At 38.9% G+C, this 26,162-nt stretch overlaps 2 long non-coding RNA genes and 1 pseudogene across 2 annotated transcripts; 1 reads left to right on the top strand and 2 right to left on the bottom strand.

The window, feature by feature from the left end:
- Positions 1–362: 362 nt before the first annotated feature.
- LOC116730450 (uncharacterized) lies at positions 363–23,701 on the bottom strand. Its single transcript, XR_004341324.1, has 3 exons — positions 23,541–23,701; positions 10,173–10,183; positions 363–372 (listed from the first exon to the last, which is right to left on the bottom strand). It is a non-coding gene; the product is annotated as an uncharacterized LOC116730450 (long non-coding RNA).
- On the bottom strand, positions 379–3,167 carry LOC116730451 (uncharacterized). The gene is made up of 3 exons (XR_004341325.1): positions 3,108–3,167; positions 2,800–2,880; positions 379–477 (listed from the first exon to the last, which is right to left on the bottom strand). It is a non-coding gene; the product is annotated as an uncharacterized LOC116730451 (long non-coding RNA).
- On the top strand, positions 6,991–24,399 carry LOC116730403 (NACHT, LRR and PYD domains-containing protein 3-like; annotated as a pseudogene).
- Positions 24,400–26,162: the final 1,763 nt, after the last annotated feature.

Here is a 26,162-nt window from a genome sequence, read left to right as displayed (position 1 = left end):
GCCCACTGATCAATGGAGATGATCAGTGGGCTTGGTTGTATTAGTTCTCTGAGGCAGCAGAGAAAGGATCTGTGATAAAAACACAGATGAGCCTGTGTAGCGGTCAGTCCAGCCAGTAATATTGCTTATTTAAAATTCCCACTGAGTCCAGCTGAGCTTTGAAAACCCAAAAGGTTATTCTGTGTTCATGTGTCAGGGATAAAAGGATGTTCCGGATTCTGCTTAACAGAACATAAAATCCTTATTATGCAACCAGCTGCATTAATGATTGTCATTTACACAAAGCTAAGAGAATAAAGTAGCTTCATGTAAAATCTTCTGCATATATGTTTGTAATCTATTCAAAAAACCCAAGAATATTAAACCAGGTTCCTTTCATCCACATTCCCTGGGGAAAGTACAGTCTGTGTTGTTTCAGGGTTGCACTGCTTCTCAGCTGCAGTCCTTGGGAAATGTTTGGCAATGTGCTGCAAAATACTGAAAAGCAAAAAACAAAAAAAAGGTAAGAAAAACAAAAAAATCTTTGTGTTTTTATTTTATTTGTTATGCATTACAGATCCTCCCCCCCTCACCAATTTGCCAAGTAGAAATAGTTTATTATTGTTTTCATTCCTTTGAATTAATATTTTATTTTAATTGGTTGTCCTGTTTTTTATTAAAATCTTTAAAAAAACAAGCATGTTGAAGATTTAAGTCTCCATGCGCAAGTGATAACAGTTAACTTTTATTTTAATTTGTGCAGAAATTAGTCAATCCTTTGGCTGCACACTTCAACTACAGTCAAAATAAAGACATGGCTAAAAAACATTAAACATTTAGATGATTACATTAAAATATTTTGCTTTTTTTGTAGTTGCTAGAATCACCTCCGACCTCAGATTAGGTTTATTTCAGATTTAAAGCCTCAGCTACATGTGGATCATTACATCTCTCCAGATTAACCATTAACACCTTATTTTTTTTGCCACTGAATCGCATGCCTGTCACATTTGCTTTACACAGCTCACAAAACCCACAAATATGCACACACACACACACACATGCACACCCCCGCCCACGCCCACACACCCGAACACACACTCTGAGATACGGCTGATCGATGACCTTCGGTGGAGCAGTTTGGTGTGTGCAGTTCTGGGTTTATCCAGTTTCAGGGGGAACGTTACATTCAGGCCTTCTTCATGTGTTTATCAACAGAGTCAAAGTTCAGGAAACTGCCTATAAACTGCAGTTCATTGCAGGATTTCTGCAAACCTTTGTTGGAGTGTGGAACAAATGCAGCCAGACAGAAATGTCTTGCAATGTAGGGACAGATTCTGGGGCTAATTTGAAAATATTGAGATAAATATGTCATTGCTGTTTGGAGATGTTTCTCAATGGGAAAAGAAAATAGAATTTAAAATCTACTGCAAAGACAGTGTTTAGGCATTCATACCCATCTAAAGGTGGGAGGTACAAGTTACATTCACTCAGTCACATGTTTAGGAGTAGTTTCACTACACCACACTTTTTACTTTTACTTGAATAATATTATTATGAAGCATCACTGCTCTGATTTAGTTAGATTTTCTTACTACTCTACCCACGGCAAGTAACTTCACCGAATGAATAAGCTATTTTATGAAAATGCACCAGACGCATTCAAGACTTCTTGTTTGAACACAAACTTTTGTCCCAATGTCATTTTCCATCTGGTAAACTTGCAGTTCCATTTGGAGATCATGAAGATCCAGTAAGCCAGGCATATCGTCACTGGAAGTACTTTACTCTTTTCCGATATGTGTTTATCGGAAAAGAGTAATTTTACCTACTATAAATATCAGTTTCAAAAGTTTTGTGTTGGCAAAATAAAAGTAAAGTCTCCTCTGTCTAAATTTATTTTGCAGTCATGTTATGTATACTTTCTATTTATTTTAGTCTTTAAAATACCAGATTTTAAGTGTAACTCTATATTCTTGTCTGTCTGATTAGAACATTTTAAAATGTTAAATCAGTTATTTGTACGTAAGTAGCCTTTTTACCAAATACTGTTCTAATCCTAGTTGAGAATTTTTTTGGACAAATACTTTCATGTGAGTATTTACATGGATGTCAGGCTTCTTCTGATCACTGCTGAATTCAGAATCTATTTCTGAAAATATAAAGAACTTGTACTGTTTCTGACTGATGAAATACTTTGAATTTTAGGTCCTTAAATATGATAAAATGTGTAAACTCCTCTGCAAGGTGCTGTCCATAAACCAGTTGCTGTAAATATAATGATAATTCATTCACGAAGGAGTGTCGTGTTTACAGAAAGGTGTAGTATTTTTACATGCAAAGACAACACTAAAAGAAACTCTCCGAACTCCAGGCTTAGCAAGTTCACTTTGAATGACTGTCTGGCTTAGTGTTTGTATTTAAGAGCAGAAATAGTTCATGTGTGTGTATCAAGGACACTAATAAAAGTGATTTCTAATCTCAAGGAGTTTTTATCCTGGTTAAATAAAGGTTGCTACTTTGGTGCAGATTTATCTCCATGGTGGAAGAGACCTCAGCTCTAGATATAGCAATGTGGACACCATGTTCACATTACGTCTCAATGACTTTATGCAACATATGATAAAGTTTAGATTGATTGAGCTTTCTCTCTCCCCCTCATGGAACTGATTAACCTATGTTACAAATTGTACAGAAGCTGTATTTACAGGGTATCCTCAACTCTGTTCTCAGAAATGTATCTACAGAGTTCATGCCTTCTATATCCTATTTCTTTTTGAGTTATTCCTGCTGTTGCAGCACTGGCCTGTGCTGACTTACGTTTTCCTCATGTTGCTATGACCAGCTGCTGCAGGTTGAGACTGGAGCTTTGGCCGTCTGCGTAATTTCTGTGGCCAAAGGCTTAAGGAGAGGCAGAAAAGGAGAGGAACAGGTGATTGACTTGGGGGAGTAAATCCTGACATTGGGTAACAAGTGGAGGGCTTGTGATGTGAAGAAAGATAGAAGGGAGGGAGGCTAGCTGGAGGTAAAAAAACACTTTGGCTGGCATTAAGCTGGAAGAAAAGAGAGAATGAAACAGACTGTTTGCAAGTTGCAGCAGAGATAATTTTGGTTAACTATTGACTCACCATGAACAGATCAAGAGTTGGGCTTATCTCATGTTCCTCTGGTGGGGTGGCAACATAACTGTAATGGTAAAAAAAAATGTTGCATTGCCAACTTTGATCTCCATTTTGCAGTGTGATACATGATTCAACATTTTGGTACTGTAACTATAACATAAGCCAATAATGAGACATAGTTTTTTCTGCACATTTTTTCTGTTCTTGACTGAAATGAAATAAAATGTACCAGAAGTAAAATAAAAATGTGTTGCATCCTACAGAGCTGTGACACCAACTCATGGTCTCCAGAGGCACAACTCCTCTCTCTAAAACTCCACCTCATCCTCTGATCCAATCATGGCTCAAGTTTTTGAACTCTATCCACTGACATTGTAACATATATGGATAACCATATAGGGCTTTTAGTAACACATAAGGTTAAAACACTGAATGAAAACACTTTGTGACAGGGTGTTGTCACTGTAGTGATTCGGACCTGTGTCATATTTCTCCAATGTTGTTAGAAAATATTTCTATTAAATTAAAAGTGGAAAATATTGAAGTGCAATTCCACCTTTGGACACAGGAGGGACCCACAACACACTTTCATACAAAGACGAGGATCAACACTGTTCTCTAGGTCAAATTGTAAAATCATTGAATCCAGCCTATAGAGAAATATTATTGTTAAAACCATAAAAATATAAGAATAAAAAAAAAGTATAAATGTTTTCAGAAAGCATTTCCTTTTTGCACATAATGCAAAAGTAAATTAATTAATTGAACCTTTTTACATTTTGGATCACTTGACAAAGTGCAGCATGATTGTGAAGTGGCACAAAAACTATAAATAGTTAAAAAAGAAAGAAGAAAAATTTTCAAAGTGCAGTATGTACCGTACTTTCTGGACTATAGAGCGCACTTTACTATATGTTAAATATCTAATTTTAACTGCATATTTAAAATCACCTAAACAATCTAAAAATTGCTTTTCATTGTAACAAAGCAACCGTGCAGCTTCTCATCCTTCTATAGTGAAATGACACCATTGAGGTAAAATATACACTTAATCTGCGTTTTGCCAAAACATGCTTTAAACCCTCCCTTTAATTTCACCATTAAGCTGTGTGACTCAGCAAAAGGCTTAACTGACATGGCCTGTCATCACTTGAACGTATACAGAAATATCTGCAGGAAAATTAAAGGTTAAACAGGACCGACTCATTTTTGCTGTTTTTCTCGTCTTCCAAGGTGGCATAGATTTTTTTTGTACTCCTGCAAAAATCATAAAGCTTAAAATTAACATCAAAAGACAAACTGGTGTGGAGATAACTAAGCTCACTTATAACATGGAAAAAAATGTCTTGTTATAAGTAAAATAATCTACTAGAGGAATTAATACTTTGTCTTTTATCAGTATTAAGACATTTTTTACTTAAAACAAGCTCCCATATCGTGCTGAAAATCTACTTATGAGTTAGTTTTGTCTTATTTCAAGTGTGCTAAAATAGTTGCACTAGAAACTAGACAAGAAATGCTTGGTCAGATTTATTATTTTTGCAGTGAACCACATTGTTTGTTTTCTTAAACCAAAATAAAATAAACAAGTGTGATGAACATTTTACATGCAGGAATCTAAATCCATTTTGTAGCTGGATCTTAGAGAAAGAAAAAGCTGCCCCAAAGTCAAACAAAGTCAAACAATCTTGGAAATAGAGGTTTTAGTTTGTGTTTGACCAATTTTAACTAAAAGTGACCAAAAAAGGTAAATCAGTTTTCAGCATCAGAAGCATAAAGGTTAACCTTAAATAACATTATGAACTTTTGGAGCATGATTATGAAAATCTGTGTTGCTGACTTCATGTTTTTTTTTGTTGGTTTTTTTCTGGGAATGATTTTTTCTTCTGTTTGTTAGCAACCATGGGTGAGTTTTCCAAATAAGACTCATGAAGTTACTTCCATCCAAAAGTTGTGTATATTTTGGCAAAGCAAACAGCGGTAAGACATTACTGATGCCTCTCCTGTCTGAATGCCTGACATGATGTTATGAGAACGCTTCCAGTGTTTAAAGTCATGCTTCATGTCTGCAGGTTGAGTCATAGAGCAGAGGTTGTACAAGATGTCAGAATGTTTAAATACTCCTCAAAAGTACATGTAAGTTTATGTTTTCGCATGAGAGGCTTTATGAGTCAGATTCAGATCAAATTCTTCTATGTCATACTTATTTTGCATCCTTATTTCTGACCCCATTTCAGTACAGAGTTGTGAAGTGGTTGGAAATGTTCCCAAACAAATTAGGAGTGGATTTTTTTTTTTCCTTTCACAAGGGCACATATACTTCAAATCAGAGTGATTTAAACACCCAATTGAGCTGAAGTCCACCAATATTATCGACGTGCTGATAAAGCAGCTGATATTTTGCATTTTTCAAGTTTCGGCAAACGTTCCTGACACTCCTCAGCAATTTTTGAACAGGAAAATCTTACCGCTGTGTTGTCTGTCACATCTACAGCTACACCCCAGGGGAAAGTGCTTGCTATCTGGTAAGCTAACTGCTGAAAAACATCAGAAGCTAGCTTCGTAATTAGCTTCGTTATTCAGAAGCTAATAACGAAAGTAGTGAAATGACACATTATTGTCTCTTACAGCCATTTATATTCAAGTAGCAAAATGTAAGATGTTATTTTTAGATAGAAAACCCTCAACACATTCCTCAACATGAAGCTTTTAATTTGACGTTGGCTGACGTAGCAGTAGCTTTAGTTAGCAAAAGTTTCATGAGGTGTTTTTTCAAGGTATGCATCCCTATTTGAATTCATGCACTGTGCAGGGAGTATGCACAAAGTAAGTAAATTCAAATACCTGTCCATCGATTATTACATGTGAAGTTGGTTTTGTTTACTTTTTTGAGTGTATTTTTAGCTCAGACTGTGGTTCCAAACTAAGTTTAACAATTTAATTTTTCTATCTTGCTTTTATGCATATTCATTCCAACAAAAAGAGGACAATTGTGCCAATAAACTGAATTCATTAAAAGTTTAATGCAATAGCTATGCCATGTTTTCAACTAGTAAAATAATCTGTCTTCTCTTCAAATGTGAACAGTCCTGTTTCTGGGCTGTGGGAGGAAACCAGAGTACCCAGAGAGAAGCCATGCAAGCACAGGGAGAACATGCAGAAATGTCCTAGGCTTGGATTCAAACCAGATACAAAAAAGTGGTAATTCATGCTTTTACATGAGACACACTACCCGCTATTAAAATTTTAAGTCATATTCAATTGTTTAAATAATTTTAATATTAAATAATACAATGTTTTCTTCAATAACTTCCATATTGTGTGCCCCATTGACTAAAAATCTGTGTGAAATTGTTCTACAAAACTGTATATATGAGGCACACGCATTTTTATTCCATTTTAACTCATTCAACTTTAAACGAACACAATAAAATCACCTGGATAAAGTTTGTTTTGGTCTGTGGCCTTGAAAGATGGCACCGAGCAACTGCGCGAGACGTAAACGCCCCACAAAGTCTTACGCAGTGACCTTGGTTCCAAAGCTCTATTGGCCAATAGTAGGAGCTGGACAAAGCCGGCAGCTCTCCTCATTAACATAAAGATGGACAAGGACAAGCAGAAAAAGGACATGGTTCCATCCATCAGGTTTGCTAAATGTTTCCCAGGCTGGACAGTAAATGTAACTCTGGTTCTGATCCATTTGGATGACATGTATGACTTGTAACACCTGATCATTTTCAGCATTAAAGCCTGTTTTTATATAACCACATCTCGTTATTTCTCAAGGTGATTTACACTCAGGGGTTCTGATCAGGTACTGAAACTGGTAAACGGGCCTGGTGGAGCACAGAGACAGAAATGATTGAACTCCATTAAAACTATGAGGAAACTGAAGCTCCACACCTTTCCTCGGAACTGATCTGGATCAGAACCGGTTCAGCAGCATCTGAATCAGCCAGTCAGCAGTGGAGTTTCCTCCCCCTCTGTGTGTCTCTGCTGGTTCCAGTAGAAACTGTGATCTGGTGTCAGAGGTGATCCGCTGCTGGGATCTGATGGAAGCCTCTCTGTGTGTTCTGAGAGGAAGATGATGATGATGATGATGATCCTTCTGCTCGGTAAGATCACCTTCCTCTCTCTGCTCCTCATCCTCTCCAGTCTCTCTGCAAGCTGCTAATCAGCCTCAGAGCTTCTTGGTTCTGGTCCATTCTTCTCTCTAACTGACCCCTGGTGACATCAGCTGGTTGTTGATTCTGGTACCAGCTACTCATCTCTCACAAGTCCTCCCAGTAGATCTCACTGGTTTATTGTTGGATTCTGGTTTCTTCCATCCAACCAGTGGCTCCACTTTGCTGTTTCCTGTCTGGATTTAATTTCTCTGGTTTGGGTTCAGCAGCTGATCTGCTTCTGATGTTTTCTATTAGTTTCTATCAGGTTGTAGTTCTGTCAGCATCAGAACCATTGATCTGGGAACCAGTAATCTGGACATTAGCTCCCAGAAACATTAACCTCAGAAACCAGCGATGAATGTTTGCAGATGTTAAAGATTCTGGTTTTCCTTCCTGTCTTCAGTTTTCCACATAAATGTTCATTTGAATCCATATGGCCACCTGAGTGGTTGTAGTTTGTAGTTTATTTCTCCTGAATTCACCTTGGTCTCACAGGTTGGTGGTCATAATGTTCTGCTGCTGATGCATGATGGTGGTCTGACCATTAATGGGGAATCAGGTTCTGGTGGGTCCGGTTCTTATCTGGTTTGCTGGTTTTATGAAAAACAAACCTGATCTATGGATGATATTCAGAATGTGATTATGAGTTTTTTGTATCACAAACAGCAATTCTTTAGTCAACAGAAAAATTTCAACATATTTAGGCCAACATGTTCAACTAATCCTAAATCCTTTAACCAATATCTTGAATGTATTTATGACTAACCAGAATTACATTTTTAGATATCTGGGTTAAGACTGTGTAATTGTGTATAAGCCCCTATTGAGATGACCGCTCACAATGAGGTTCTATTGAAGTAATAAAAAAATATGTAGAATATACAGAAATTTCCAAATTGTTGTTTGATCAACAAAGACACATCAGTTTCACAGCAGAAACTGACTGAAAGTTACTGGAAGGTTTAAATTCTGTAACTATAAAGAATCAGGACCAGAAATCCCAGAAAAATAAAGTTAAAAGAATTTTAGTTTTTCAGGAAGTCACAGAAACAAAATCTCTGCCCCAACAGTCACCGCACTCCCAAGATACTAAAACAAATATCTTTATCATCAAATCAGTCCATGAGATAAAACACAACCTGAAAACTGACAGTAGGATTACTGCAAATAACAAAAAACAACTAGCAACTCTAAAAGAATACACTCATGATTCTTGAGTTTCATCTGTTTCAGTCTTTCAGTTTTTTAATTTTAACAGCTATTTTAATGCAATTTTGTCAGTTTTATGACATATTGCTTAATGTGAGTTACATATTACATGAACAGAGATCATTGCTACCCAAATAAGAGTTCAGTATCACTGAGCTGTTTAGCAGACAGACTGAAATCTTTCATCACTAGTGAATAACTGAACATTATTTCTACACACTAAACCCTGGTTTTGTGTCCCCAGTTTCCCAGCATGCTCTGGGTGGAGTGGTGGAGGTTAATGAGGGGGCGGAGTCTGTCCTGCTGCCCTGCGTTTACTCTGATCAAATACCTGAAGATCCGTTACTCATCTGGACTTGCAGTGATCTCAGTCCTAACTCTGTCCACCTACGGAGAGAAAATGGTGACGATCTTAAAAACCAGAACCAGCGTTTCAGAAACCGGACCTCCATGAATCCTGATGCTCTGGACACTGGAAACTTCAGCCTGACTCTGAGGAAACCTCAGCAGTCTGATGGAGGAAACTACACCTGCAGCATCTCTAATGGAAGACAAGAACTGAACCTGAAACAGATTCACCTGAAGGTCAAAGGTCAGACAAACAAGCAGCACACCCTATTTTAAAGTTCTATGCTATGAATGAATTTGTTGAAATGAGAAAATTAATAATTGTTCATAGTTTCTGTAACTCGCAGTGACGTGTGGTGAGGTTCATAGTTGGTGAGGCACTGACTTAATCCGATTTATAAATATAGACACCATGTATGTTACTGTTTACATAAGGAAATTTCACTCATGCATACAGTACTGTAGTCAGCCGGAAGTCTCCATAACGGAGCTCATTCACTATTTTAGTCTTTCATTAATAGTAAAGCAGTCGGCTCTTTAATGACAGCAGCTTTATTGAAACACATCCATGTAAATATCAGACTAAAAAAAATAAATAAAATGAATTAGAAAAATATTCAGCACCATTTTATGACTTCTTAAAAAGACTTTATATTTATTAAGATTATAAAACATGATTTATCATGACCTTTTTCACTTTTTACATTATTATTCATTTTCTGATGATCATTGACCAGCTGTATAAACTGAACATTTACAGGATGAATCTCCAGGAATAATTTGTATTTGTGTTTCTCATCTTCAGCTTCCACAATACAAACAGGTTTTGTAGATCTGAATGATGACATCAAACCAAAATAATGATCCAAACTGTTTCTGCTCATTTTGTTCTTTATTTCCTCTCAGTTGATCAGCAGGAGGTCATGGTCACTGAAGGGTCAGATTCTGTCGTCTTGCCCTGCAGAACATCATCCCACCTTCCTGAGGACACATCAGTGGAGTGGACCCAGTCAGAACCAGATTTTATGATGGTTCACTCAAGCAGCAACCAAAGAAACCAGGACGGTTTTTACCGAGAACGAACAGAGATGAATAAAGACTTCCTGAGGACCGGAGACGTCAGCCTGACTCTGAGGAATCCCAGAGTTGGAGACGATGGACACTACGTCTGCACCGTCTACAGAGACCAGGACATCCTGAGACACACTGTGGTTCTGAAATATGTAAAGAAAGGTCAGAGCATCAGGTCAGCGCTGCTGATGAAGGTCAAAGATCAAAGTGAGGTCAATCTTTCTCTGTTTTTCCACAGAACCCTTTCCATCCTGGGCCACGGTTCTGCTGGTTTTACTGGTTCTGGTTCTCATCGTCTCTGCAGGCGGTTTATATCATTTTAAAGATTATTTCCTGCCAGGTGAGTCTGAATGTTTCCTATTCTGGGGGTCAGAGGTCAAAGGTTCATCTTGTCATCAGTTCAAATCTTTCTGTTCATTCATGTTCAGATCAAATGCAGCATAGTAAGAAACATCATGAACAGAATCAGAACCAGCAGCTGCTGTCTCTACAGTTTATTAGTTTTAAAGGAACTCAGCTGTATTTCAGTTTTCTGGAAGTTTGTTCCAGATTTATGGTGCATAGAAGCTGAATGCTGCTTCTCCATGATTGGTTCTGGTTCTGGATGTAGAGCAGAACCAGAACCAGCAGGTTGATCCAGCAGCTACAGATCTTTAATCCGTTCAGTGATTTATAAACTACCAGCAGGATTTAAAGTCTATCCCTCTCATGAAGGACTGTGGAAGTGGGCAGTGTTTGGATGTTTTATTAGTTACTAATAAAGTTAATTAAAGTAAAAGAGAGCAACTAAACATAACAGAATTCACCATTTTAAAGTAAAACTTAGCTTCTTCTGGGCAAAATGAGCAAACAGAAAATGTTTAAAGCAGGGATGCCCAAAGTGGGTCCTGGAGGGTTGGCATCCTGCATGTTTTAGTTCTCTCCCTGGTTTAACGCACCTGGATCAAATGATGGCTCGTTAGAAGGTCTAAGAACACTGACCTGCTGAAAAGGTTGTTACTACCAGCAGGGAGAAAACTAAAACCTCCAGGACCGACTTTGGGCACCACTGGTCTAAAGTAATAAAATACAAACATTATTCTTCTTAAACACAAATAGACTGTATCTTACCAGTCTGATGGTCACACTCTCATAAATACCACATAAACTACCTACAAACACAATTTCTGCAGATCTGCACTGATTCCTGAACATTATTTCACATCTGAACAAAACATTACTCAAAATTTGCTGCTCCCCCTAGTGGCGAAGATAGAAACTACAATTCAGTCCTGCCTTCAGAACAGTTACATCCCCCCGAACAGTCTTGGGGATGTAACATTGCATCCCCAATGCTGTAGGATTTTTCTCTCTGACTTGAACGTCTCAGTTACAAGGAAACATTTCCACCAGAAACACCTTCATGGTCTCTGACCCGATGGGTCCACCCTGGTCCAGGAGGAACTCTGTCTGTCCGTCCGTCCGTCTGTCTCATCTTGTCCTCTGTTGTCTCTCAGCTCCACAGGTGCAGGTGGAGTTAGGAGTGAAGTCTGTCCTGCTGCCCTGCAGAACCAAAGTCTACCTGCCTGGAGGCGCTAGAGTGGAGTGGAGGGACGGAGAGAACAAGATGGTCCATGTGTATCTGAATGGTTCTGATGATCCTGAAGAACAGAACCTGACCAGCAGCAACAGAACCAGGATGAATGACGATCCACTGAAGACTAAAGACCTCAGTCTGACTCTGGAACGTCCCTCAGTTGCAGACAGCGGGATCTACACCTGTAGAGTCAGGAAACGAGTCATCCTGATGATGAAACGGGTTCATCTCCAGGTCAAAGGTCAGTGGTATAAATGTTGGATTTTTCCAATCAGATGATTGGTGGTGATCAATAGCAATTATTGGCTGATTAGAAGGTCAAAGGTCAATGGGATGTAATGAGTGAGGAAGATGAGGAACCAGATCAGGAGGTTCAGGACAATCAGGGAGACTTTGACTAGGACAGTGTCCCCTGCTGGAGACACCACTTACTGTTCAAAACCACCAGATGGGTCAGAACCATCAGAACTGAAGTTCCTGCAGCCTGGAAGCAGCAAACAATTTGTGAATTAGGACGCATGTGGACTGGGATTTTATTTTTATTAAAAAAAAAGTTTTTCCAACGTTTTGAAATAGAGTCTGTTTTGCTTTTTTGATAAAATTCCCCAGATGTAGAAAACAGCCGGTCACATGGCCCAGGTCACATGGCCAGAGGCTGGAGAGCAAAGAGAATGTAAAGAAAGGTGGAAGAGGTTTGGATAGATGGTATTGTTGTTGTCCAGTATCTCAGAGGATCCAGAGACTTGGCTGTATCGCCCTCTGGCAGGAATCTCTGTTCCTCCTGGATGACATCAGCTGTTTTTGATTCGATGTCAACATGTTGAAAAAAGTTTTCCAAATAACAACAAATTGCCATTTGTTGGGTTTTGGAAAGGGCTCCACAGTGGTTCAGTTGGTAGCACTGTTGCCTTGCAGCAAGAAGGTCTTGGTTCGATTCCCAGCCTGGGGTCTTTCTGCATGGAGTTTGCATGCTCTCCCTGTGCATGGTGGGTTCTCTCCAGGTACTCCGGCTTCCTCCCACAGTCCAAAAAATTGGTCTCTCCAAATTCTAGGTGTGAGTGTGTGTGTGCATGGTTGTAAAATCATCTGTCTGTGTTGCCCTGCGACAGACTGGCGACCTGTCCAGGTGACCCCGCCTCTCGCCCGGAACGTTTGCTGGAGAGGAGTCAGCACCTCCTGACCCCACTAGGGACAAGAGTGTTTAGAAAATGGATGGATGATTTTTGGAACCGCAGAAGATCAGAGATTCTTTTGGCAGATTAATCCCGAACATTTATCAAAAAGAATCATAACAAAAAGTGAACTTGGTATTAATGTAGATAAAGTCAGACAAGGCTCAACTATACTGACAATAAAACATGTCAAGGGTTGTTAAAGGTATGACAATATTAATATGTATAATGTATTTCATTATTATATAACTGAGATACTCATGTTGGTAGTGAAAAGCATGGAATATATTGGATGGGCTTTGATTAGGACAAGCTTTCTTTCCCATATAAGAAATGAAGTACTCATTCAACTAAAGACACTACAAAGCTGTAACCTGAGTACCATGGAGGTGCATAATATAAATATATTTTTAAATTTAAATTGTAAATGTGTGGCAGTGAGCATGTGGATGAAACTGTTTAAAGCTGATGTTGAGTTCTCACTATTTAGATGCAGAGACTCCTATTATTGCAACCCAGAAAAGAAATTAGAACAAACTTAGAATCCAGGAAAAATTCTTCCAGAACAGGAACATTTAGTTTTTATTATGACTTAGAAACTGTGGAGTACTCATTATTTTTTACAAATTTAGAGCACACTTAGAAAGTCCAGAGAATACTTATACTTATCTAGCATTCCAGAAGTCCAGAAGATACCTACTTACTTACACTTATTTAGCAACCCAGAACAGGGATTGCCTGACAGGGAACCCAGAAAAACTACCTTATCAACTACTTTTTAGACTCCTATTCTTCCAAACCAGAAAATGAATTAGACCAGAGATTACTTACTTATACTTATCTACCAACCCTGAATAGGAGTATCTAGTTTATTTACTTTGGATCATCATTATTAGCTTTTTATTATTTTGCTGTTTCCTTTTGTTTGTTATTTTGTTTGTATTTCCTTTTAATTCCTATAAAGCACTTTGTATTGCATTGTTGCTGAAAATGTGCTATATAAATAAAATTACCTTTACCTTTGCAAAAATCAAAAATCCAGCACGATAACTTTTTCATTTCTTCCTTAGCGTATTTTGTGCCTGGTTTTATTGGGCTCAGAGTTGATCCTAGAGCGCGAGATTGGTTTTGGATAATGCAATATTCATGGTTCTCTGGTGAAAAAAAACATTAGACCAATAACTTTTGCACAGTGATTTTTCTAAGAAACTTTGCAGATGAGTTGTGTTAATGTGAGTTCCAATTTTCGAGTTTTAAGCTGAAATACACATTTTCTACCTCAGCGCCACCTAAAGGTGCAGGTGCCTGAATATGTATATCTGAGTAGCGGTGTAGGTTTCCCCCAGAAATCTTGCCGAGCCAGGCGGTCGGGGCGCACAAGGGGTCCACCGGGATTTTGTATTAAAAGATGTTAAATTGACAGGAAACGTAAAATGTAACTGGGTAATTATGTTACCAAGACATTGGCAACAATACTTATGCCCACATATAAAATTAAAATAAATATCAATTATGTAAATATGAATTATTTCCTGTTAAATCCAAATTAAGTAATCAGTTAGTGGATCTGAAAACACGATGTAACACATTTAGAGCTGGCCCCAAGGCATAAATGAATTAAGACCAATGCTATCAATGCTGCTAAATTTGATTTAATGGTTTCAGCATAGATACATTTAAAAAACTGAAATTGTGTATTGCTCTCAGATTAATTTTTGAGTTTTATCTGTTTATTAATGCATCTTAGTAAACTACAATTACATTTGACTGCTCAGTTAACTAGGCCCCCTCTCCCAGATTTAATTAAATCCATGGTGAAATGTTGTTAGTGGTGCTGATGTTCTTTGCAGCCAGAGGGCCCCTAAGTCAGATTCTGCTCAAGGCCTCATAAAGCCTTGGACCTGCCCTGCATGATGAGCTTGACCCGCTGCACAGCGCATCTCTGCTGCTGGATGTAGAGGGACAAACAGGAGATTTAATTTATGTGGCTTTAGTAGCTCTTGTGAAGCCCATCTTATTCCCTGATCTTATTTTTGCCAGCAAAGGTCTAAAAATCAGCCTCTGTCCTCTTCTGCTATGCAGTGAGAGGTGTGACTGACAGACCGGCCCACAAGGTCATGTCTGAATGTTTACAGTTAACTGCAATCGGTGCAGCCCTACACACATATTCATGACATTCTTTGATTAAATTAATTTCTCTTAAGCATAACCCCAATAGCTAAAATTTTAATTTACACCAGGTGAGTCTTTCTCCCCTGAGAATATGGACTGGTACTGGTACTGGACTGATTCTGAGCCTTCAAATGATTTTAACTGAAGTTTCACATAACTTAGAAGTTGATGTAAAAATATTGTTTGTTTTAGCCACATAAATGATCAGGAGCAAACAACATATCACCAACTACAACTTAGAGTAGCTCATTGATACATTAATGCAGAAGCCATGTAGCCTCATGGAAAACATTTTGCTAGACAATGTCAAACATTGAGAAGTTTAAATTATTCTTATCAAACGTTATCAAACACGGTGTTTTGAAGCCAAAAAACCTCAGAAATATAGAGCCAAGCAGGAGAATCACCTAATTTCAAGTTAAAACTCAGCTTCACACAAAGACGCTAGCATAAATGTTTGACTGTTGAACTGAACCGTTCAAAGTCGCTATAAAGCTAATTTTCTATTAGCAGCTTCACAAATCTCTTTTATAAACATTACATTACCAAGTCACATTAAAACATACCTTTATCTTGGCTTTTTTTCTATTATTCCTCTTTTCTTTCTCCCTGAAGGATAAGTCCTTTTTTGAGACATTGTTTTGCCGACTTATCTTCTGACCAGACCTTTGGATGCGCACTGCAAGTTGCATGGCAGCTCATGTTACCGGCGAAATGTGCCGTATCTACCACGGCTTTTTTTTTTCTTTTTCTCCATAAAATAATGATTTCTACATACATTATCAAATATATTATAAAAACAAATCACTTCATGATGAAATTGTGTGTTTTTGTTATTGTGATGACATAGAAATCGTTATTAAAAATAAATAAATCACCACTGAGGGGGCCCCTTGGGCAGCCGTCCAAACTGAGTGGCTGCTTAGTTTGCTTATGCCTTGGGCTGACATTGGAATAACTTTCATTGAGTTTTCTCTAATTATTGAATTATGTTTCCTTCATAGAAGTTTATGAAGAAGAACCAAACTGACCACTTTATTAGTCCAGTTACTTGTTAGAATATTGCAAATTGTTTTTATTTTGTTTGTTTTTCTTTCTTTTTTCAGACATTGTTGGTCAGTATCAGTCTGACCTTAAAGAGTTTCTGAAGATGAAATTCCAGAGTCTCTTTGAAGGCGTCGCTGAAGCTGGAAATAAAACCATTCTAAACCAGATCTACACAGAGCTCCACATCACAGAGGGGTTAACTAGAGAGGTCAACCAGGAACATGAGATCAGACAGATTGAAAGAGAATCCAGGAAACAAGAAACAATAAGAAGCGAAGACATCTTTAAAGTCCCACCTGGAGGAAATCAACCAATCAGAAGACTGATGACAATGGGAGTGGCTGGCATTGGGAAAACACTGTTAACAAAGAAGTTCACTCTGGACTGGGCTGAAGGCAAAACCAACCAGAACATTGATTTTATATTTCCATTCTCTTTCAGAGAGCTGAATACTTTGAAAAAAGAACAGTTCAGTTTATTAGGACTGATTCATAAATTCTTTACTGAAACCAAAGAAATCAGCAGCTTTGAAAAGTTTCAGGTTCTGTTCATCTTTGATGGTCTGGATGAGAGTCAACTTTCTCTGAATTTCAACAACAATCTGATCCTGACTGATGTTACAGAGTCCAGGTCAGTGGATATTCTGCTGACAAACCTCATCATGGGGAAACTGCTTCCCTCTGCCCTTCTCTGGATAACCACGCGACCTGCATCAGCCAGTCAGATCCCAGCAAAGTTTGTTGACATGGTAACAGAGGTCAGAGGGTTTACTGACCTTCAGAAGGAGGAGTACTTAAGGAAGAGATTCAGAGATGATGAAGAGAAGGCCAACAGGATCATCTCCCACATCCAGAAAACAAAAAGTCTCCACATCATGTGTCACATCCCAGTCTTCTGCTGGATCACTGCTAAAGTTCTGGAAGATAAGATGAAGACCAGAGAGCGAGAAAAACTACCAGACTTTGACTCAGATGTACATAGAGTTCCTGCTAGTTCAACTCAACATCAAGGAGGAAAAGTATGATGGAGGAAAAAAGACAAAATCTATTTTGAGTTCAAAGAGCAGGAAGCTGATTGAGTCTCTAGGAAGACTGGCTTTTGAGCAGCTGCTGAAGGTAAACCTGATCTTCTATGACAAAGACCTCAAACAGTGCGGCATTGACATCAAAGATGCTGCGTTGTTCTCAGGAGTGTTCACTGAAATGTTTAAAAAAGAGAGTGGGACGCGCAACATCTCCGTCTACTCCTTTGTTCATCTGAGCATCCAGGAGTTTCTGGCTGCAGTCTACTTGCTCCACTGTTTCACCAGCAGGAAGTCGGAGGTGATCAAGATGTTCCTGGGAGAAGAATACAATGAAACATCTCTAGATGAGTTCATGAAAGAAGTCATGTATAAATCCCTCACTAGTGAAAATGGCCACCTGGACCTGTTTGTCCGCTTCCTTCATGGTCTCACTGTGGAGTGCAACCAGAGACTCTTAGAAGATCTGCTGGGTCAAACAGAGAACAGTCCAGAAACCATCCAGAGAATCATCACCAACTTGAAGAAGATGAACACTGATAGATTCTCTCCTGACAGAAGCATCAACATCTCCTACTGTTTGGTGGAGATGAACGACCTCTCATTGTATCAGGAGATCCAACGGCTGCTGGATTCAGGGAAGTATTTCTCAGTGACTTACTGTTCAGCTCTGGCCTTCATGCTGCAGATGTCAGAGGTTCTGGATGAGTTGGACCTGGAGAAGTACAAGACATCAGAAGATGGACGACGGAGACTGGTTACAGCTGTGAGGAACTGCAGAAAGGCTCGGTGAGTCCAGATGTTTTCATTATGTGAATTCTGTTTCATCACTAGTGTCCTCCTGTCTCTTCTTCTTTCTTCACGTTGCTTCTGGATGTTTTTGGCCTTTAACTACTTCCTTCATCCTTTGGACTATTTCAGTCATTCAAACATCTAAACATTCAGCTCATCCAGGACAGCTGCAGCTTTTAGTTTTTAGATGTTTTGATCATTTTAAAAATATTTAACTTTTTATCAGTTTTCAGGTTGAAATGAATAGAAAACCCTGAACTCTAGAAAATTGCTATTTTCACTAAGATCCAATGGAAACTAATTAGAGACTTTGTGACCCAACTTTTCCTCCTCCCACTAGTTTAATTCTGAGTTTGTAAATAAGACCAAGATGTGGTGATTGTTGTCTGAGTCCAGAAAAAGTCCTACTTTCTGTCAGATCATCCCAAAGTTCTGAGAACTCTGCTTCCAGAGCTGGAACCATTTTCCTCATCAACTCTTCATCTGAAGCCTTTGTTGAAGCTGTTAGCTGTCCTCCATAAAGACCTGGAGAGACATGAGCTTCAACACTTTAGACATCCCAGCCTCTTCTAGTTGGGAGAACTTTCTCTGCTTCACCATGAAAAATGCTGCTGGACCCAAACTCTCTGTCTCCTCCAGGGGTTTTGGTCTTCAGCTCTTTAGAAGTTTAGCAACAATTTCTTCTGACATCCAAACCTTTGTTCCTCTGAGACAATGGACAGACCACTGCAGAAACATGTGTTCCTCTTCCAACAAGTTTGTCCCAGTTCCTCTGAGATCAACAGTTTGAGAGGACGGTTCAGACCTGAAGGACCAGCAGGACCAGTTCTGCTGCTGCTCTGCAGGATGACCAGAACAATCTGAAGCTTTTAGCTGAAGCAGGTTGACGACTGTCCACTTTCTACTTTGTTAAAGCATCGAATCCAGCAGATGAACAGAGACAGAACTGGGAGCATCATGTGTTTGGTCTGCTCCCAGTTTCCTCTGTGGCAGCATTTAATAACCTGCTGCTGGGAACTATGTTTCTATAGAATATACTACTATTATTAATGATGATGATTCTCGATGCTGCAGCTGCAGCAGATATTGGCTAAACAAACCCACAGATGGCAAAGGTCCACAGCAGGCTGGACTTCCTGCTCTGCTCACTTAATTTATAACTCACTTCCTGCTTGGTGGAAGATCTCAAGGATCTTCAAGCCAAACGGTCTAGTTCAAGTCAGAGCTGTGAGCAGTTCCTCCTCCTCTCCATCATCTCCAGTAGTTTCCTTCATTCAGCTCAGTCAGTCTCTTCATCAGCTGCTTCAGCTCCTTTGAGACTCTGATGCTGCGGCTCCACCAGATGCTGCAGAGAAAACTGAACTTTCTGTCACAGATGATAGAAGATCTTCAACATCTGACTGCAGCTGAAGGTCTGAGGACGTGAAGCCTGGACCAGAACCAGAACCAGAACCTGGACTTTAATCAGGAACTGCACAGATTCTCTGTCGGGTCAAACTCAGTAAATTGAAGATCAGATGTTGATCAGATGATGACATCACTGTTATCATATTTTAGTCTGTATATGATCCAGATTGATTTCATTAGAACTGACTTTATTTCTTCTCTAATCACAGACTTGGTGGCTGTTGGCTCCAAAAGACTGAATGTGAAGTTGTGACCTCAGCTCTGAAGTCCAACCCAGATCTGATTGAATTGGAAATAAGTGACATCTACATATATGAAGGTGGAGACTCTGATATGAAGCCTCTGCTTGAGATCCTGGGGAGTTCAGTCAGTAAAGTGAAGCAGCTGAGGTTTGTTTTTTCTATTTATCCAATAAAAATCATGAATTGATTCTTCAATCATTGGCTTAATTAATGAGTTAATATATTTTCTTTTAAAACAATATGTTTAAATGTCAGAATAAAATCTCTAAAACATTTTACCTTACAAATGAATTATTTTCTTATTTCAGACTTTGAGATTATTGAACTTTGTTTTTCTGATTTTAAAATGTTTTTGACTGATGAACAAAAATGAGTAAATAATTCAAATGATGTTAATTAATGATGGAGATGTTTCAGTTTGGTTTGGGAAAGACTCCGATTGTTTTATTTCTCATTTCTGATTCTCATCTTTACATCCAGAATGAAATGTTGTTCCTCCAGAGTTGAGCCAGGGCCGCATCCACAAACACTGACAAGTTCAAATAATAATTAATGACCACATCTAAGAAATGACTGATTGTAAAAAAGCAAATCTATATGAAATAAATGAAAGTGAGGTTTGAAGCAACAGCAGGTTCCTCAGCTTTGTCCTGAAGTTGTGGTTCTGTTGGGCCGGGTCAGAGAGGAACAGTCCTCTTCAGTATTACAGCTGTCAGTCGGTTGGAGCCTCGTCTCTGTGATGATGCTTCATCACGTCACGTCTCCTTAAGAAATAATGGCCTCCAATGGCTTTCAGCAGCTTTAATAAGAACCCAGGGCCATAAATAAATAAACTGAGTGGTTCTGATCCAGTTACCAAGTCGGGTCTCCCGCTGATTATCAGGAACCAGCATAAATAGCTCACCTCATCCAGGTTGCCACTCATAGAAAACTTAGAGGTTTTTTTTCTCCCCTGCAGGGGATCTTTTGTGGGCTCTAGTGTCCCTTATATGAAAGTAGGCTGACAGGAAATGGGGAAAGACATGCGGCATATATCGGCAAGTCCGGGAATCGAACCTGTGACGGCCTCGTCGAGGACTCAAGGCCTCCAAACATGGGTCGCGCTATCCCCTATGCCACAACGGCACGTCCGATGAGTTTCTTTTTTGATTAAATGCTCTGGTTCTGCTGGTTGTGACTCTTTAAACCAGTTTGATTGGATCAGATGTTAGAATCAGTTCATCATGTTTCTTTTACATTCAGGAAAATTAATTTCCTACATTTTTATTATTTATTTGTTCATATTTCAGTTTTAACCTGCATCCTGTTGGCTTCAGCTCACATCTTTTATTCTTTATTCAGATTGGAGAAATGCAGTTTGTCAGAGACCAGCTGGACTTCTCTTTTCTCAGCTCTGAAGTCCAACCCGACCCATCTGACAGGACTGGAGCTGAGTAACACCAACCTGGAAGATTCTGGAGTGAAGGAGCTCTGTGGTTTTCTACAGACTGAAGGCTGCAGACTGGATACATTGAGGTATTTTAATTATATAATTATAGATATTTCTATGAATAATTATACAGAATTGATCATAAATCAAAGTTCATATCTTCTGTTCTAATAAATATTTTCTGAGTTTGTTCCTGGACTTGGATCCAGAGTTTAATTTAGTCCCTCTGTGTATCTGAGTTGCACCCACTGATCTGAGGTCAGAACAGGACAGCATTTGGACTGCCAGTGTGTAGAAATCCCCCTCATGTGTAGCAGACCAAAGGTCAAGATTCAAAAAGAGAGAGAATGAAATCTCCCTTCATTGAAGTTCCACAAATCCCACACTTAGTTTTAAATATTCTGCTATTAGTTGATAATCATCTAGTTCAGGTTTAAATAGTCTAGGTGTTGTAGTGTTTTAGCTATAGTAGATTAAAGATGCTGATAGTAGATTAAATTAGGTGGAATCGCCCTTTATCCATTTCCTGAATCAGAAGCTTCAATCAGAAACCAACTTCAGCTTCGTCTGAAAAAATCCAGACAACAGAGTTTTTCTCTGAGATCAACAGGCTGCAGGTTCTTCAGGACATGAGTATTCTGCTCCCAGACAACAGAACCAGCAAAGACTGCAACACATGAATCTGAACCAGGTGTGTTAGGAGAGGTTCTTCACATGCTCAGACTAAAGGTTCACAGTCTGATAGAGATGGACAGAGAAAGTCGACTAACTCTGGATGAAATGGTTCCTAGAAACAGGGAAGCTTTCTGGGGACTTGACTGCCTGCTCATATGGAGCTGCAGCACATGCAGGAGTTTTATGTTTTCAGGAAGCAAAGCAAAATGGAAGCAAGTGATGAGTGTCCATTTTAGTGTCAATTCCACTAATGGAGCAAATTCCAAGTCAGTCATCCTCCAAACCACTGAGAGCTGCTTCCAGAGGAAAATCTGAGTTTGTTCTGACAGTCAGACTCTATCAGCACATTGACAGTCTTCTGGCAGAGTTCCTGGACAATAAGGAGACATAAAGAATATAAAGATAATTAATTAACAATCCTGCAATAAATACTGACTTTACTGCAGGTTATGGTGTTAAAGTCATTTTGTTCAAACATCTTGATTCAGCTCTTATTTTGTAGGACAGGACATGAGATCTTACCTTTGTAATGCTTTGTATTCAACAAGTTTCAGCAGTTCACTGAAATCATTCTCATGTGGTTTACCTGGAAAATAGATTTAAAAATGACTCATCTTCCCAATCCCGTTTTTCCTTTATGACAATGTTCCCATTTAAGCAGCCGTCTCTGATGAAGGATTCAGAACTTGAACTAAACTACCCACATCAATCTCACAGACTAAAGACTAAATATTTTCTAGTTGATAGTTTAGTAACTGAATCACCACAAAATGAGAAAATGGTCAACTTTCAGAATGTGAGCTGTAATGGATATTGTAAAACGCTGAATTAGATGGATTGAAATAAAACTGTTTACATCTGTCATACTTAGCAATGAGCTGCAGTTAAAATACAACCAGCAAGAAAATATCATTAATAGATTAATTAACAAAAACTGGAGACATAAAATATCTCTGTTGATAAATGCTGGTACAGAGCAGTCAGCTAATACAGAGCCTGTAAGGAAACATGGAGAGAGAAAAAAAACATCGGACTGAGTTTAAGATCCTGAGAAACTTTTAGAAAAACTTTGAGTTTCTTTTTTGATTAAATGCTCTGGTTCTGCTGGTTGGGACTCTTTAAACCAGTTTGACTGGATCAGAGGTTAGAATCAGTTCATCATGTTTCTTTTACATTCAGGGAAATTAATTTTCTACAATTTTATTATTTATTTGTTCATATTTCAGTTTTAACCTGCATCCTGTTGGCTTCAGCTCACATCTTTTATTCTTTATTCAGATTGAACTGCAGTTTGTCAGAGACCAGCTGGACTTCTCTTTTCTCAGCTCTGAAGTCCAACCCGACCCATCTGACAGGACTGGAGCTGAGTAACACCAACCTGGAAGATTCTGGAGTGAAGGAGCTCTGTGGTTTTCTACAGACTGAAGGCTGCAGACTGGATACATTGAGGTATTTTAATTATATAATTATTGATATTTCTATGAATAATTATACAGAATTGATCATAAATCAAAGTTCATATCTTCTGTTCTAATAAATATTTTCTGAGTTTGTTCCTGGACTTGGATCCAGAGTTTAATTTAGTCCCTCTGTGTATCTGAGTTGCACCCACTGATCTGAGGTCTGAACAGGACAGCATTTGGACTGCCAGTGTGTAGAAATCCCCCTCATGTGTAGCAGGCCAAAGGTCAAGATTCAAAAAGAGAGAGAATGAAATCTCCCTTCATTGAAGTTCCACAAATCCCACACTTAGTTTTAAATATTCTGCTATTAGTTGATAATCATCTAGTTCAGGTTTAAATAGTCTAGGTGTTGTAGTGTTTTAGCTATAGTAGATTAAAGATGCTGATGGTAGATTAAAATTAGGTGGAATCGAAGTTGGACCCGGTGATCTGAGGTCAGAACAGGACAGCATTCAGACCCGCAGTGTGTAGAAATCCCCCTCATGTGAAGCAGGTCAAAGGTCATTCAACCCAGTCTAGAAAAGTTAATTCTAGCTCCTGGAATCTGAGAGGAACTAATCTATAATCAATGATTGATGTTTTAACACTTTGATCAGAACCTGGAAGGATTTTACTGACTAAAACCCTCCAACACACCATGACCCAGTACCAGGTTCTGAAGTCAGCAGGCCTTTATTAAAGCAGCAGCATGTTGTCATTAATATTCGTGAGAATCTTTAACTGCTTCTGTTGGACTGGTTAACCTGCATCCTGTTGGATTCAGCTCACATCTTTTCTTCTTTGTTCAGATTGTATTACTGCAGTTTGTCAAAGATCAGCTGTGATTATCTGGCCTCATCTCTGAAGTCCAACAGCCTCCAACTGACAAAACTGAACCTGAGAGGAAACAACCTGATGAATTCATATGTTCAGCATCTGAAGCGTTTTGTAAAGACTCTTCAGTAAGTAAATGTTTGTAGTGAATCCAGCTGATGTCAGCATATTGAACTAAACCCAGTCAGCATCAAAGCAAAGCTCCAGTATTCCCAATAAAGCTGCAGCTTCTCAGTGGAAGGAGAATGGTTCAGGCTTCCTGATTGGACACAGAGGCAGCAATCAGCCAATCAGAGGAGCAGCAGCTTGCTGTGTTCCTGTGTTTGTATGAAGATGAGTGTTGTTGTTGTGTCCATGTCTCCTGGAAGTCCAGCTGGACTCCAGCGTCCAGCCGTCCACCATGTCTAGAGACAGTGGTCCTCATTCATCAAACTGTGGCAGCAGCAGATCTGATCTCAGATCTTCTTCTGCTTGTTCTCTCAGTTCAACAGGAAACAACTGAACAGGTTCATCTTGGTCACTGCTCTGAGATCAGTCTGACTGCAGCCTGGAAACCATCTACTGGATGTGATGTGTCACTCACTGCTGCTTTAAAGAGGCTGGAAACACTCACTGATCTGCTCTCTCCATCCTTCTCTCTTCAGGTTCTGATCTCTGTAAAGTAGAGAATGGTCTCTGTGTCCTGCTGATCCTCAGAGGTTGAAGCTGCAGCACTTTGAGTCTAAAGAGACTCTGACTGGATCATGATGATGACCTCTGACCTCAAAGATTTTCCTCCTGTTTATTTTCTCATGTCTGTCATTTAGTGTCTGATATTGTTTCTCTCTTTGGATCAATATAGATCCAATTCAAACTGGGCTCCATTTAGAGGCTTCATGGAGTTTTGATCTGAACTGTATTGAACTGGAAAGTTGATCTTTTTTCTCTCTGATTCATTTTCATCCTGGAACCAGAAATGGTCTGAGAATGGAAACATGATAATCATTTTCAGTTCAGGTTTGAAGTCATGAAAGACACTTCAAACCTCTTTTCTCTGCTGCTTCTTCCTTCTGTTGACATGAAAATGTTCCTCAAAGCTCCACAGATAAAAACTGGAAACTGCAGAGAAAACTTCAGCTTCCATCACAGAAACCAGTTTAACCAGTTTAGAACTGGATATCCCACAGAAACTCTGATCTTAGAGCAGTTTTCAGGAACATCTGGAACCTGGAAAAAAAACTTTTATATATTTTTATGTTCATTCTAAAAACTAAATCTTGAAGTTTTGCATCATAGTCATTGATCCTCAGCTTTAATATTTCTCAGTTTGTTTAGGTTTTTACTTTTTTAACTCCATGTTTCATGTTTTACTTTGAGTTTTCTAGAGAACTTTAGGACTCGATGTGTCACATTAGGGCTCTTTACTGTGATTTTACTGATTTATTCAGACCTCAGAGAATCACTAGGATAATGTGCTGATTGTTTGATTTTAATAATTCTTCTAATGTAATGTGGGTTGCTGAATGTTTAATGACCAAATAAAGTTTTTAAAAAATCTTTGTGTTTTTTCTATGCAGCTCACTGTGTATACATATAATAAATTAACCTTAATTTTAATCCTCCCTGCCATTTTGCCTTTTTTGTTTTTTTAAGTTTTCACATTTAGTTTCACAGCTTAAATTAGTAAAAGCAGAAACATCTCAAGTTGATCTAAACTTTAAGCTACTAATTAAGCCAGCAGTTTAATTAGTAGGAAGCTAAATTTTTGCAGTATTCAGACTGAAGATATTTTTAAAAAACAGATGAGAACCATTTCTTCAATCAAAACTCGATTAATTAAATAAACTATTGAATTAGAATAACAACTTGCATAAAACTGTCATTTCTGTCTGGTTAATGGTGGAACAGATCCTGCAGGGGGCCCTCTGGGGCCCCAGTGTTCAGGTCGGTTACAGTCCCAGACTCCTGAATCTTCTAGTTTCCTGAAATGATTTCCTGCAATAAAATGTTGGCTGGAAATGAGCTGAAAACTGAGAAAAACCTGGAAAAGTTCAAATCTGACCTCAGAGTTTCACAGCTCAGAACACTGTGCATACAAAGAGAGGAAAACATGGAAGTAAAGGTGTTTAATGTCACCTGGAAGGGGGCGGATCCTCAGGCGAGTCAGGGGGCCGAGCCTCGGGTGAGTTAGGGGGCGGAACCTCAGGTGAGTCAGCTTTAGTCAGGTCTGGATCAGAACCAGAAATGAGCCAAGAAAAAGTGCTGATCAGAGGCCTGCTGGCTACTTGGAGAGCTTCAGTTCTTCAGATTTTCTTCATCTTCAGACTTCAGACCAAAGACTTTATAGATTCTCTTCAGCGACTCTCATTCAGCTCTGGCAGATCTTCATCTGTTCGGCAGTAAATCCACCAGCAGGACTCGGCGTCTCACAAACTAAAGCTTTATTTCTTCCTCACTATATTTCATCTTTACACCCAGA

Source organism: Xiphophorus hellerii, chromosome 12 (assembly GCF_003331165.1).
Source record: "Xiphophorus hellerii strain 12219 chromosome 12, Xiphophorus_hellerii-4.1, whole genome shotgun sequence".
Classification (NCBI taxonomy): domain Eukaryota; kingdom Metazoa; phylum Chordata; class Actinopteri; order Cyprinodontiformes; family Poeciliidae; genus Xiphophorus; species Xiphophorus hellerii.
Note: the sequence above shows the minus strand (reverse complement) of the source record. Positions and strands in the feature narration are given on the sequence as shown.